General features: G+C 38.3%; 1 pseudogene; it reads left to right on the top strand.

The window, feature by feature from the left end:
* Positions 1 to 15600, top strand: part of LOC137214522 (eukaryotic translation initiation factor 4 gamma 2 pseudogene) — a 197051-nt pseudogene that overhangs the window by 110336 nt on the left and 71115 nt on the right.

The raw sequence follows: 15600 nt of genomic DNA, 5'->3' as shown, positions 1-15600 counted from the left end.
GTCATTTGCTTTGAAACATGTAGTTGATATAAGATAGGTTATGCAGGAATTTTTTACAAATATCTGGGGTTGATCTTCAGCAACCCTCTGTATTAACCTTTGAGATTCTCCCTTGTAGAGAAAGACTGCAACAGAATTAAAAAGATATACCAAATAGAATCTAAAGTTCTTTAGGGCGTCTCTTTCTGCAGATTCAAAATTACTAGTCTCAGTGAAAGGCCATTTACGTGAGACTCTAGCAGTGTGTGCCACTGATAAAGACAGACTCAGAGACATGGGGATGGTTTGCTGAATGAGTGAAAGGAGGTATTTGTGTGGGCGATTTACTTTCAGTTTCAAATTTTAGTACCTTGCTCCCGCTTATCCTTCCAACTGTATAATAACCGTGACCCCAATTCACAGCTTGAATCTCCTTATACTAACAGAAGGTCATCTTGGAATAAATGGCCTTGCATTGCCAGATCAAAAAGTGCAGTTTGGGAAGGAGATAAGGAAGAGAGGACAGGAAGAAAGACCTGCTGACAGTTCCTTAATTCTTCCAATCTTAGAAGTAAGAAGACATTGATTCTCTGTTCTGGTGTAACAAACTATGCAAACCATCAGTTTATTATAAATAGGTCTTAATATTCTGTGGATCAGGACACATCAGGGACCGTTTGTCTTTGTTCCATGATGTCTGGGGTCTTGTGGAAGCTGGAATGACCAAAGTACCTTGTGTCATCTCTCTGTCTCTCTGTCTCTTTCTCTCCTCTCCCTCCCCCATACCAACTCTCCATATGGCTAACTTGGGCCTTCTCAGAACATGGCAACCTTAGAGTAATCTTCCACTGTGGCTTAGGGCTCGAGGAGAACAAGACAAAAGCTGCCTGTCTTTTTCAAAGCTAGGCATGGAACTGACAGAACATCGCTTCTGCTGTACACTATCAGTGCAGTCACAGGCCTTCTCAGATTCAAAGGGAGGTGAGATATACCCCATCTGTCAATGGGAGAATTGTCAAAATTTGTATGACCATTTTTAATTTGCCACACTCTAAGTTAATTCTTCTGTAAAAATGTCGAAAGTGTGTTCTAAACACTCTGTTGGGAGCATCGGTATTTCACAGGGCTGGATAAGGAGAGAGGAAAAGATGAAGTGAGATATAAAAAGATAACAGTCAACGTAAAAAGTAGACTGCCTATGTGAGACCTAATGTCATCAAAATTTTTTACTCTTTATTTTAAACTCAACATCTGTGATTTGGGTTCCTCTAGTTGACTTTTCTGGCCTCTCATTTCTGCTCCTACAACCTCATTTGTATATGCATTACAACTGCAATTTTTTCTTAGTCTCCCTTTAAATGATCTAGAAACTATGTGTCATTCAGAAGTTTCACTTAGCCACTTATTAATAATCTTAAGAAGTTACATTAATCATCCTGGTTTTCAATTTCCTCATCTGTGTAATGGTGTTAATACCAGTATTTACCTCATTAGGTTGTATAGATGACATAAGTTATACAAAATGACTACTACTGTTGAACACGTAGAAGAAACTCCATGAGAATTTGCTGAATTAATTTGCCAATTCTCAAATTAAGGGCCACATTGGCAATAGCTAAGTGTTTGGTGGGAGAAGGGTGATTAAATATGGGTGAATTACATAAACCTTTTGGTGGCTTGAATAAATTAGCAGGGAAAGGTGTCTTATGCATCTCTTCTTAGTCTATATTTTACCTTGTTGATAGTTGATATTATCTGTCCCCTTGGTATAAATGACTATTTTTATGCTGTGGCTGCAAAATCTCTCTTTCTGTTATGACATAACTTTTTAACTCCAGAATGGTATGTAATTAATTGTACAAAAGCTCTTCAAACCCTACATGTCCAGTACCCAACTCATATCATGTGAATTTTTTTTGTCCTTTAGTTTGATTATGCAATTCAAGAAATAGAGCAATAAATAGAGCAGAATATAAAAGCTCCTATAGCTTTATTTGAAAAAAAAAGAAACAAAAACAAACTACTTTAGAAGATTTTGGCATCTATAGTTTTAGATGTATTTCTCTTCATGTGTAGCTAGAAAAAGAAAGATAGATGGTTAAAAATATAGAGGAGTTGAATTGGTTTATTTGACAAAAAAAAGAGAGAAAATTTAATCATATTACATATGATTTAAAGCTCAAACATAATATACCATGTGCAAGTGACTGGTGCACAGGAAATATTTGCTGTCTTCTATAAAATTATCCATTATAGTATTCTTCATGTTGAATTCCTATCCCTTCATTATGATTCTGCATTTTCTTCACTTCAATGAAAAATATGTCTTTATTTATAGAAAAACATGATTATATATTCAGTTATGTACTATGTATCCTTCACTAGGCACTAGATGTGCAAAAATAAAATATACTTTCTTCTTTTAGGAAATTATGAGGGGAAGAGGCAGGAACAATGAAAAAACCATACAGTGAATGAGCCACTGGGGTCGCGTGCAAGCCAGAAAGGTAGAATGGAATAAGGTGCTGAATCACTAAATATGTAAAGTGTTGATGTATGTTAGGTAGTGTGTTTGCTAGTAACCCCTTATTGTTGAACCTTAGGGTAACCATACAGCATAATCCTCAAGAGCACAGGCTATGAAAGCAGAATTTGTGGGATCCAGTAGTAGTTCTGCCAGTTATTATGACATTAGGCAAATTATATCATCTCTCTAATTCTCAGTTTTATGCATTTGTAAACACATATGTCGTGAGAATTAAATGACATAATACACATGAAGAACATGGAGGAGTGCCATGCATACTGAATACTCAGATGTCAGTCAAAATCAGAAGGGGAAAGAGAAGGGGAAAGGGAGGGGGAGGGATGGTTTTTGAAGTCCTTTTAGACTATGCGTAGAAAATATGAACTTTAACATGCTAAGTGATAGGTGCCATTGAAAGATTTTTAGCACAGACTTTGATATAGGAAAAAAAATTGGAACAGATGAAACTCATGCACAGGCAGAACTCCTCAACCAGGTACTACGGATGTGATTAAGGGAGTTCTAATGGTCTTTGTTTGGTGTGACTAAATGCTTGGCAGAGTTTTTCCTTTCTAGTAAATAAAACTTTCCATAGCCATGACTTTTCAAACATTTTGTGTTTCAGAGATTGAAAAGATCTCCCACACTTTGTCATTATCCAGGTGGATATAACAGCCTCAAAGTATGTTTTGGATTTCAAGCTCAGAAAAATTTGGCAACAATTTCTAATCATGAGTGTATTACATCATTTTTTTAAACTCAAAACTTCACACAAGGTCCTGACTATCCCATAGTACAATAATAATTTTTAAAAGGACAGTTTCCGCATAGTACAATAATAATTTTTAAAAAGGACAATTTCCCTCAATTTTACGGGTAGCCTTCAAGTATTTGTAAGAATGTTTTTAGAAAATAAGAGAAGTTTCTTATGTTATTTCTTATCAATAACATATTGAAGTTATTTTGATGCCATTCAAGTGAGGCTTGAATGTGAACCTCCATATGTGTTCTGATACTTGTCAGATCATAACATGACAGAGTCTGTTCATTGTCAGAGAGTCATTATTGCCAAACTCACAATATTCCTTGTGAATGATTCCTGAAGGACCATCTCAGATTTTGACCCAAGTGAAGCCAATGCCATCTGTTCGTGGGCAGTGGAGTTCAAGGATTGGGGCAGTCAATATCCAGCTTCTGAAATAAATTTCAGATTTAATGAGACACAAATAAAAACAGATAATTGCGGCTGTGGATCTGAGAGGTAAGGTGTGGAGTCCATGCATGACTGAACAGGAAAAAGTGCTGCTTTCCTGTGGCACGTTACAGGACTGCCAGACAAGTGTGATTAAGGCAATTTACACATGAAATTCGATTATGAATAAAAGGATTCCCCTTCTTTCCATGCATGTTACGTGAGGGAAATTTGTGAGTGGTCTTAATTAAAAATAACTGGTAGCTGATTGGCAGCTGGGCATTAGGTGGAAACTGGCAGTCGCTAACGGGAGAGAAGATGGAGAATTAATGACAAGTGAAAGCTTTGTCAGAAAAAAGAACTAGGTGCTTGCTGTCAGTCATCCATCCTGTGCCTCCACAACCAGCGATTCTCCCGAGGATGCAGGCTGCTGGGCTGGCTTCTGCAACATGGCAGTCAATATCACACTACTCAAACACAGAGTCTAAAGTGATAGGGGACTTCGGCAATGGTATGTAGGTGTAGATGAGGCAAAATTCTGACTTTCCCCATTACCAAACAACTCAATCTTTTCTGCATTTATAATTTCCTTTAGAAGTCACACTGTAAAAATTATTATCACACTCCTCTTACAATGAGGAGGAGGAGGAAGAGGAGGAGGAAAAAGGCAATGGAAATTCCTTGTAACATTTTAAAGGTCATGTAACTCTTTTAATAGAGTTTTTTTTTTTTTTTTAACTCAGTGTGGAATAAGGGACATAAAAATGAAACAGGATAAATAAGTTGAACAATCTATCATTAGCAGTCAACTATTTTAATAATGAGAATAAAATGAAACTACATTAGTATTTTTATTTTAATAATAAAAACCTTTTATCTTATATTGCACACACAGTGTCATCCAAGATAAATGCAATGAGATAGCTGTTATAAGTGCCATTTTATGGATTTAAGGGGAAAAAAAAGCCCTGAGAAGCAGTAGTGTTAAAGAGATTTCTAGTCATAATGAGTGTACAGTCCAGATTACATCTTTCTTTTTTCCTCATTTAAAATTCTCTCTTTCTTTCATCTCTCTCCACACTCAATTACCTCTGCTTTTTCTGCTTCTGCTAACACCTGGCCAAATATGGCTTTCCAAGACCTGGCTTCACATCACCTCAGGTTTAAAATCTGATGTAAAATCTTGTAAATGAATTTTAGAATTAGAGTATGAACTGAGATTTAGATTCTCAATTCAGAAAAAGTCAAATTTTTATATAAATAAGAATTGAAGATTAAATTATTTTCCCTAATACAAGGATCGGAAAAATAAAATGGAAGAAGTTGGTATAAGGTGACATAGTGGATATAGACACAATTAGAGCAAATGTAACAACAGGGCTGCAGATACCTCACATAGGAACACCAGGCATCAGATCTGAATCCTTACTATGTTATACTAATACATAATCTTTTCCCAGAGGTCTTCATCTCCTAATGTGGCATTGATATTTCCATTGTGGAAAACACATATTCATGTAAGGAATATACAAAATCAAGAGATTCTAGGGAGTTCTGTTACCTAGAGGAAATATAATAAATAGGAGATGAGGGCTTCCCTGGTGGCGCAGTGGTTGAGAGTCCGCCTGCTGATGCAGGGGACACAGGTTCGTGCCCCAGTCCAGCAAGGTCCCACATGCCGCGGAGCGGCTGGGCCTGTGAGCCATGGTCGCTGAGCCTACGCGTCCGGAGCCTGTGCTCCGCAACAGGAGAGGCCACAGCGGTGAGAGGCCCGCATACTGCAAAAAAATAAATAAATAAATAAATAGGAGATAAAATTGCAAACCAGTTAGTAGGTATTTAACAAAGTGGTTGAATGATTGAATAGCTGAACCCATGCAGTCTCTCTAGAATATATCAATGAATTACATGTTTTCTCTGTTTGAAATAAAACCCAGAGTATCCAAAATATTCAAATAGGGTCAGTGAGACTTGACCAGCCATGAGTGTGAATGATCTATCTATACCATCAAAGGCTAAAAAGAAAATATATGAACAAAATACAATAACTAGTGCATGAATAAAAATCAAACTTAGAAAGAACTGTGTGGAAAGAATGATGGTGAGGTTATGAATCATGCCTACTTGTTCAAGTGTATGGATTAAATGTCTTTACATATACACATCACTCTGTAAGTGCATTAGACTAAGTTGGTGCATAACAACTCAAATGGAACTTTTCTCATTTCTTGCTTCCACTTCAGCCTTTTTCCTTGTGCTTTTTTTTTCTTCTCTTTCTTTCTCTTTCTTTTTGCTTCTTTTCCTTCATAATCCTCACCTGAAAGATGGACACTGTTATGTAAGTTTTACAGAAAAGGAAACAATGACTTATTACCATTAAACAACTTGCCCAAAATTTCAGTAAGTGAGAGCTGGAACTTGTACCTAGCTTGGTCTGTGTCCAAACAAATCACACATTCAAAAATATTTCCTCCCCTCTCAAATTCTGGCCCATTTATCCAATTTTGTCACTTTATAGATGGAGATATCAAACTTTGGTTACTGAACTACTGAGGAGTCCAATTTAGTTTTAGTTTGAGAATTGCTGACATATGTGTCTAAATATTTCACAAATCCTACTGCCAGTGCATCAAAGCAGCCTTTGATAAAATGGTATCCTATTTTTCTAACATGATTTTTCAGCGATAGAAATTTATGTGAACCAAATCTATAGTTTTGTCATCTCTGTGTCTAATGCCATTTCTTTCAGAAATTGCTTGGAATAAGGGACGTAATCCTTACAGAACAGCTTACACAAAATACAAAGGTTTATCATGGGGCCCAAGGGCAGGAAAGTCAGTTAGGCCTCCCTTGAGCCAGTAACCAAGGGGCAAAATGGTATTGTATTGCAGGTAGCTGTGCTCTTCTCAGGCCACCTTAATCTCTTATCTCTAATTCTCTCTCTCTCTCATCTATCTCTACAATCAACTACCTGTGCTTTTTGTGCTTCTGCAAACACGTGTCCAAATAAAGCTTCCTCATACCTGGCTACTCCTCACCTCTAATTTCAAAACAGTGCTTGACTGAACAAGGTGAGACTGGATTCCAAATTCCTACAAGAAAGAACATTATGGGTCCTCTTTGAGAGGGGGGGTTTGCCTCTGGTCCAATCAGCAGTGGACTGGGACAGGGTCATGTGACTCTCCGTCATCTTGGCTGAGGTTGTGATGGTGAAGTGAGAAGGCAGTGCAGGCTTCTACAATGAGAGTGAAGGATGGGGGCAGAAATGATTAGCTTTCCTAGGCCAGATATTGTCAGGCATAGAGGTATGGTTAAGATAAGATGCTCAAGAGCTCATAGAATGAAGGGCAGGTTAGCATGAGGCAAAGATGTAAGTAATTGGCATATTTGCTGCTCAAGAAACCTATCAGTCTGTAAAGTCTCATTCACGTTTCTCAATAGTTCTTTAAGTGTACTTAAGACAATATGGTCACTGCCTTCACAGTTGCCTTTATTTACCCAGATGAATTTCTGAGGAATGAATGAGAAAGGAGAATAGGGGAATGAAGACAAATGAAGGAAAGAAAGTACAGTCAATCCTCAGTATCCATGGGTTCCGTGTACTATGTTTTACATTTGAGGCTGGTTGAATTCACAGGTAAGGAACTCGCAGATACAGAGGACTATGGAAATTGAGCGTCCTCAGATTTTCGTATCCATGGTGGATCATAGAACCAGTCCCTCTTGGATACCAGGGGACGACTGTAGGTTATTTACAGGGTGGGAGAAAAAGGAAAATGCAGCTAAACTGAACTATATAACACAGACCAGGGGATGGGAGAGAGAGGAAGAAATGGACAAACAGAGGGACAATATAAGGGAATGAAAGACCTCAGAGAGTGTATGTGGAAAGAGGAAACATTCAGTATTACTGGATTTTAAGAATTTAATCTTCTTTAATAGTTCTAAACTTCCTAATGAGGGACTGGAGTGTTTGGATGAATTGTGCTGTAAGCGGTACCTAAGTTTCTGGATTCAGGATTCGTGGAATAAGGATCTGACAAAAGGAAGTTGCTATAGGAATTTTCAAATTTGAAGAAGGAACATCTGTCAGAGGAAAAGTTAAATGCTTTGAGGACTTTGTAGTCTTTGGTTTGAGCCTTGAAGGGGTTTAGGCATGTGGACTCTAGAGGACCTGGCCATGGAAGTGAAGGAAAAAGAAAGAAGTTGGGGTGAGGTAGCACTGATCCCTTCTGCATGAAAGTACTAAGTGTACCTTCTATGCAGATAATTCTTCTCAAGTCCCTCTAAGACCCTTAACTCCATTTATAGTCAAGGAACTGAGGCTGGGTAATGTTATGTCCCACAGCTCAGTAGTGGCCAGGTATTCATTGAAATCCCTCCTAATTCCAGAAGTCATGGTGATCCCAGTTTACCAGCCTTTCTCTCAGATAGGAGATAAACACAAAATTTGTTCATTTGTTGTATCGTTTTTATTTATTTTTAAAATATAACTAGTCAAAAATGTGACCTCTTCCTTATATAGTTGATTTTCTAGCAATGCAGTGAGTCAGGGACTCTGATTTGTATTCACAGGGATTCTATCTGTCTTTTATTATTATTATTTTATTTATTTATTTTTTGCGGTACGCGGGCCTCTCACTGTTGTGGCCTCTCCCATTGTGGAGCACAGGCTCCGGACGCACAGGCTCCGGACGCGCAGGCTCAGCAGCCATAACTCACGGGCCCAGCCACTCCGTGGCATGTGGGATCCTCCCGGACCGGGGCACGAACCCGTGTCTGCTGCATCAGCAGGCGGACTCTCAACCACTGCGCCACCAGGGAAGCACCTTTTTTATTATTGAAGTATAGTTGACTTACAATATTATATTTGTTTCAAGTGCACAACATAGTGATTTGACATTTTTATAGTTTATACTTCATCTAAAGTTATTATAAAATATTGACAATATTCCTGTGCTGTATATTACATCTTTGTATCTTAACTATTTTATACCTCGTAGTTTGTACCTCTTAAGCCCCTTCACCCATCTTTTCCTAACCCCCCAGCCCCCTCCCCACTGGTTACCACTCATTTGTTCTCTATATTTGTGAGTCTCTTTCTGTTCTGTTATATCCCTTTGTTTTATTTTTCAGATTCCACATATAAGTATACCTGTCTTGGATCATAAATCAAATCATGATATAGAATAATATGGTGTTCATACCTTCTTACCTCTTGACTTTTATATTTTAAACAAAAAGGCTCTATGTTAAGTTATATAACTATAGGGACTTCTCTGGTGGCACAGTGGTTAAGAATCCGGCTGCCAATGCAGGGGACACAGGTTCAAGCCCTTGTCCAGGAAGATCCCACATGCCGTGAAGCAACTAAGCCCCTGTGCCACAACTACTGAGCCTGCACTCTAGAGCCCGTGAGCCACAACTACTGAGCCTGCGTGCCACAACTACTGAAGCCTGTGCACCTAGAGCCCGTGCTCCACAACAAAGAGAAGGCACCGCAACAAGAAGCCCGCGCAGTGCAACGAAGAGAAGCCCCCACTCGCTGCAGCTGGAGAAAGCCCGTGCACAGCAACAAAGACCCAAGGCAGACAAAAAATTAATTTAACAAAAAAAATATATATATATATTTATATATATAAAACTTCCTCTGTACCATGTTTGGGAATTACTTTTATTTGTAAAACTAGAGACCTTGCCATGGTTTCAGAATGGAGAAGTTTGACATATGTTCGGACATTCATGAGTTCTCCTTTCAGAAGTAAAAGCAGCAAATTTAACAATAAGGCTAGTGTTCTTTCTGGGACATTTTAGAGAACTTTCAAGGAAAATGTAAAGAACTGAGCAAAAAACTGTAGAGTGGAATTCACCAAGGAGAACTTTTATAAAAATCACCAAATTCAGAGGAAAGCGGTTAAAATTCTGAGCTCTTGAGTGACTATCTGGTCCCACATCCTGCCTTTACAAAAACTTTCTAGCTGGTAACCTTTGACAAGACAACCTTTCTCAGTTTCTACTTCCTCATCTATAAAATTGGATAATACTATTATTATTGCATAAAGTTGTAGTAAGGTTTAAAAGAGTTAAAATGTGATAAGCACTTGCACCAAAGCCTAGCACATAGTAATGGCTCTAAAATTTTATCTGCTCTCATGCTTCTCCTATATGACTTTTTTCCTCGCCACATATCTATCCTATTTCTTTAAAGAGATTCTCGGGAAACTGGAGACTATGAAGTAGAAATCTAGGGAGGTGGTGGCCTAATTTTGCAACCAAGCATTGGAGGAAGAAGCTGAGACAAGTATGTAGAGATGGTGGGAGGAGTAATAAGGCCAAATCAGATGCAGCTGGATTCCTCAGGACTGTGGGAAGTAAGGAGGAGGAAAGGATAGAAGGGAGGGAGAGGAGGAGGAAGGGTGATGCATGATCAACATTAGTGAAGAACTATAAATTCCTTGAGGCTGGTGTGAGATGATATCTCATTGTAGTTTTGACTTGCATTTCTCTAATGATTAATGATGTTGAGCATTCTTTCATGTGTTTGTCGTCAATCTGTATATCTTCTTTGGAGAAATGTCTACTTAGGTCTTCTGCCAATTTCTGGATTGGGTTGTTTGTTCTTTTGATATTCAGCTGCATGAGCTACTTGTATATTTTGGAGATTAATGCTTTGTCAGTTGCTTCATTTGCAAATATTTTCTCCCATTCTTAGTGTTGTCTTTTCGTTTCATTTATGGTTTCCTTTGCTGTGCAAAAGCTTTTAAGTTTCCTTAGGTCCCATTTGTTTATTTTTGTTATTATTCCCATTTCTGTAGGAAGTGGGTCAAAAAGGATCTCACTGTGATTTATGTCATAGAGTGTTCTGCCTATGTTTTCCTCTAAGAGTTTTACAGTGTCTGGCCTTACATTTGGGTCTTTATTCCATTTTGAGTTTATTTTTGTGTATGGTTTAGGGTGTGTTCTAATTTCATTCTTTTACACGTAGCTGTCCAGTTTTCCCAGCACCACTTATTGAAGAGGCTGTCTTTTCTCCATTGTATATTCTTGCCTCCTTTATCAAACAAAAGGTGACTATAGGTGCGTAGGTTTATCTCTGGGCTTTCTATCCTGTTCCATTGATCTATATTTCTGTTTTTGTGCCAGTACCATACTGTCTTGATGACTGAAGCTTTGTAGTATAGTCTGAAGTCAGGGACCTGATTCCTCCAGCTCCACTTTTCTCTCTAAAGATTGCTTTGGCTATTCGGGGTCTTTTGTGTTTCCATACAAATTTTAAGATTTTTTGTTCTAGTTCTGTACAAACTGCCATTGGTAATTTGATAGGGATTGCATTGAATCTGTAGGTCGCTTTGGGTAGTAGAGTCATTTTCACAGTATTGATTCTTCCAATCCAAGCACACGGTATATCTTTCCATCTATTTGTATCATCTTTAATTTTTTTCATCAGTGTCATAGTTTTCTGCATACAGGTCTTTTGTCTCCTTAGGTAGTTTTATTCCTAGGTATTTTACTCTTTTTGTTGCAATCGTAAATGGGAGTGTTTCCTTAATTTCTCTTTCAGATTTTTCATCATTAGTGTATAAGAATGCAAGAGATTTCTGTGTATTAATTTTGTATCCTGCTACTTTACCAGATTCATTGATTAGCTCTGGTAGTTTTCTGGCAGCATCTTTAGGATTCTCTATGTATAGTATCACGTCATCAGCAAACAGTGAGAGTTTTACTTCTTTTCCGATTTGGATTCCTATTATTACTTCTTTTCCTTCTCTGATTGCTGAGGCTAAAACTTCCAAAACTATGTTGAATAATAGTGGCGAGAGTGGGCAACCTTGTCTTGTTCCTGATCTTAGAGGGAATGGTTTCAGTTTTTCACCACTGAGAACGATGTTAGCCGTGGGTTTGTCATATATGGCCTTTAATATGTTGAGGTAAGTTCCCTCTATGCCTACTTTCTGGAGGGATTTTATCATAAATGGGTGTTGAATTTTGCCAAAAGCTTTTTCTGCATCTATTGAGATTATCATATGTTTTTTCTCCTTCAATTTTTTAATATGGTTTATCACATTGATTTGCATATATTGAAGAATCCTTGCATTCCTGGGATAAACCCTAGTTGATCATGGTGTATGATCCTTTTAATGTGCTGTTGGATTCTGTTTGCTAGTATTTTGTTGAGGATTTTTGCATGTATGTTCATCATGATATTGGCCTTTTTTGGTGACAGCTTTGTCTGTTTTGGTATCAGGGTGATGGTGGCTTCGTAGAATGAGTCTGGGAGTGTTCCTCCCTCTGCTGTATTTTGGAAGAGTTTGAGAAGGATAGGTATTAGCTCTTCTCTAAATGTTTGGTAGAATTCGCCTGTGAAGCCATCTGGTCCTGGGCTTCTGTTTGTTGGAAGATTTTTAATCACAGTTTCAATTTCAGTGCTTGTGATTGGTCTGTTTATATTTTGTATTTCTTCCTGGTTCAGTCTCGGAAGGTTGTGCTTCTCTAAGAATTTCTTCCAGATTGTCCCTTTTATTGGCATATGCTTGCTGGCAGTAACCTCTCATGATCCTTTGTATTTCTGCAGTGTCAGTTGTTACTTCTCCTTTTTCGTTTCTAATTCTTTTGATTTGAGTCTTCTCCCTTTTTTTCTTGATGAGTCTGGCTAATGGTTTATCAATTCTGTTTATCTTCTCAAAGAACCAGCTTTTAGTTTTATTGATCTTTGCTCTCATTTCCTTAATTTATTTTTACTTCTGATCTTATCTTTATGATTTCTTTCCTTCTGCTAACTTCGGGCTTTTTTTGTTCTTCTTTCTCTAATTGCTTTAGGTGTAAGGTTAGGTTGTTTATTTGAGATGTTTCTTGTTCCTTAAGGTAGGATTGTATAGCTACAAACTTCCCTCTTAGAACTGCTCTTGCTCCATCCATAGGTTTTGGATTGTCGTGTTTTCATTGTCAATTGTTTCTAGATATTTTTTTATTTCCTCTTTGATTTCTTCAGTGATCTCTTGGTCATTTAATAGTGTATTGTTCAGCCTCTGTGTCTTTGTATTTTTTACATATTTTTTCCTGTAATTGATATCTAGTCTCATACTGTTGTGGTCAGGAAAGATAATTGATACGATTTTAAGTTTCTTAAATTTACCAAGGCTTGATTTATGACCCAAGATATGATCTGTCCTGGAGAATGTTCTATGAGCACTTGAGAAGAAAGTGTATTCTGTTGTTTTTGGATGGAGTGTCCTAGACATATCAATTAAGTCCATCTTGTTTAATGTGTCATTTAAAGCCTGTGTTTCCTTATTTATTTTCATTTTGAGTGATCTGTCCATTGGTGAAAGTGGTGTGTTAAAGGCCCCCACTATGATTGTGTTAATGTTGATTTCCCCTTTTATGGCTGATAGCATTTGCCTTATGTACTGAGGTGCTCCTATGTTGGGTGCATAAATACTTACAATTCTTATATCTTCTTCTTGGATTGATACTTTGATCATTATGTAGTGTCCTTCTTTGTCTCTTGTAATAGACTTTATTTTAAAGCCTATTTTGCCTGATATGAGAATTGCTACTCCAGCTCTCTTTTGATTTCCATTTGCATGGAATAACTTTTTCCATCCCCTCACTTTCAGTCTGTATGTATCCCTAGGTCTGAAATGTGTCTATTGTAGGCAGCATATATACGTGTCTTTTTTTTGTATCCATTCAACCAGCCTGGGTCTTTTGGTTGGAGCAGTTAATCCATTCACATTTAAGGTAATATTGGTATGTATGTTCCTATTACCATTTTCTTAGTTGTTTTGCATTTGTTTTTGTAGGTCTTTTCCTTCTCTTGTGTTTCCTGCCTGGAGAAGTTCCTTTAGCATTTGTGGTAAAGCTGGTTTGGTGATGCTGAATTCTGTTAGCTTTTGCTGGTCTGTAAAGGTTTTAATTTCTCTGTCAGATCTGAATGAGATCTTTGCTGGGTAGTGTAATTTGGTTGTAGGTTTTTCCCTTTCATCACTTTAAATATGTCTTGCCACTCCCTTCTGGCTTGTAGAGTTTCTGTTGAAAGATCAGCTGTTAATGTTATGGGGAGTCCCTTGTGTGTTATTTGTTGCTTTTCCCTTGCTGCTTTTAATATTTTTTCATTGTATTTACTTTTTATAGTTTGATTAATATGTTTCTTGATGTGTTTTTCCTGGATTTATCCTGTATGGAACTCTCTGCGCTTCCCGGACTTGATTGACTATCCTTTCCCATATTAGGAGAAGTTTTCAACCATCATCTTTTCAAATATTTTCTCAGTCCCCTTTCTTTTTCTCTTCTTCTGGGACCCCTATAATTCGAATGTGAGTTCATTTAGTGTTGTCCCTGAGGTCTCTGAGACTGTCCTCAATTCTTTTCATTCTTTTTTCTTTATTCTGCTCTCTGGTAGTTATTTCCACTATTTTATCTTCCAGATCATTATCCGTTTTTCTGCCTCAGTTATTCTGCTATTGATTCCTTCTAGAAAATATTTAATTTCATTTATTGTGTTCTTCATCATTGCTTGTTTGCTCTTTAGTTCTTCTAGGTCCTTGTTAATCGTTTCTTGTATTTTCTCCATTCTATTTCCAAGATTTTGTATCATCTTTACTATCATTACTCTGAATTCTTGTTCAGGTAAACTGCCTATTTCCTCTTCATTTGTTTGGTCTGTTGCATTTTTACTTTGCTCCTTCATCTGCTGCATATATCTCTGTCTTCTTATTTTGCTTAACTGACTGTGTTCAGGGTGACCTTTTTGCAGGCTGCAGGTTTATAGTTCCCGTTGTTTTTGGTGTCTGCTCCAAGTGGGTAAGGTTGGCTTGGTCCAGTGGGTTGTGTAGGCTTCCTAGTGGAGGGGACTGGTGCCTGTGTTCTGGTGGATGAGGCTGGATCTTTTCTTTCTGGTGGGCGGGATTGCATCTGGTGGTGTGTTTTGGCATGTCTCTGAACTTATTATGATTTTAGGCAGCCTCTCTGCTAATGGGTGGGGTTGTGTTCCTGTCTTGCTAGTTGTTTGTCATGCGGTTTCCAGCACTGGAGCTTGCTGGTCATTGATTGGAGCTGGGTCTTAACATTGAGATGGAGATGTGTGGGAGAGCTCTCACTGATTGATATTACGTGGGGCCAGGCTATCTCTGGTGGTCCAATGTCCTGAACTTGGCTCTCCCACCTCAGAGGCTCAGACCTGACACCTGGCCGGAGCACCAAGACCCTGTCAGCCACACGGCTCAGAAGAAAAGGGAGAAAAAGTAGGAAGAAAGAAAATATAAAATAAAGTTTTTAAAATAAAAAATAAAGATATATTATTATAATAAAATAATAAAAAAACTATTAAAAAAGAGAGCAGCCAAACCAATAAACAAATCCACCAATGATCACAAGTGCTAAAAACTATTCTAAGATAAATATAAAAATCAGAAACAAATCAGTCGCATACAGCAAACTCCCAAGTCTACAGTTGCTCCCAAAGTCCACCGCTGCAATTTTGGGATAATTCGTTGTCTATTCAGGTATTCCACAGATGCAGGGAACATCAAGTTGATTGTGGAGATTTAATCCGCTCCTCCAGAGGCTGCACAGAGAAATTTCCCTTTCTCTTCTTTGTTAGCACAGCTCCTGGGGTTCAGCTTTGGATTTGACCCCGCCTCTGCATGTAGGTCGCCCTCTGGCATCTGTTCTTTGCCCAGATAGGAGTGAGTTAAAGGAGTGGCTGATTAAGGGGCTCTGGCTCACTCAGGCTGGGTGGAAGGAGGGGTAAGGAATGCAGGGCGAGCCTGCAGCGGCAGAAGCCAGTGTGACGTTGCAACAGCCTTAGGCGTGCAGTGTGTTCTCCCAGGGAAGTTGTCCCTGGATCACGGGACCCTTGCAGTGGTTGGCTGTACAGGCTCCCGGGTGGGGAGTTGTGGAT

This window comes from Pseudorca crassidens, chromosome 20 (assembly GCF_039906515.1).
Source record: "Pseudorca crassidens isolate mPseCra1 chromosome 20, mPseCra1.hap1, whole genome shotgun sequence".
Lineage (NCBI taxonomy): Eukaryota > Metazoa > Chordata > Mammalia > Artiodactyla > Delphinidae > Pseudorca > Pseudorca crassidens.
The sequence above is the reverse complement of the archived record's forward strand: the minus strand, read 5'-3'. Positions and strand labels throughout refer to the sequence as shown.